The sequence below is a fragment of the Phoca vitulina genome, unplaced genomic scaffold (genome assembly GCF_004348235.1).
Source record: "Phoca vitulina isolate PV1807 unplaced genomic scaffold, GSC_HSeal_1.0 scaffold2304, whole genome shotgun sequence".
Taxonomy (NCBI): domain Eukaryota; kingdom Metazoa; phylum Chordata; class Mammalia; order Carnivora; family Phocidae; genus Phoca; species Phoca vitulina.
This window is the reverse complement of record NW_022591990.1, coordinates 4,160-4,594: the sequence shown is the minus strand read 5'-3', so window position 1 is coordinate 4,594 and position 435 is coordinate 4,160.

Here is a 435-nt window from a genome sequence, read left to right as displayed (position 1 = left end):
AGGGCCATATGCACCCCAATGTTCACAGCAGCAATGTCCGCAATAGCCAAACTGTGGAAAGAGCCGAGATGCCCTTCAACAGATGAATGGATAAAGAAGATGTGATCCATATATACAATGGAATATTACTCAGCCCTCAGAAAAGATGAATACCCAACTTTTACATCAACATGGATGGGACTGGAGGAGATTATGCTAAGTGAAATAAGTTAAGCAGAGAAAGTCAATTATCATATGGTTTCACTTATTTGTGGAACATAAGGAATAACATGGAGGACATTAGGAGAAGGAAGGGAAAAATGGGGGTGGGGGGGAATTGGAGGGAGAGATGAACCATGAGAGACTATGGACTCTGAGAAACAAACAGGGTTTTAGAGTGGAGGGGGGTGGGGGGATTGGTTAGCCTGGTGATGGGTATTAAGGAGGGCACGTACT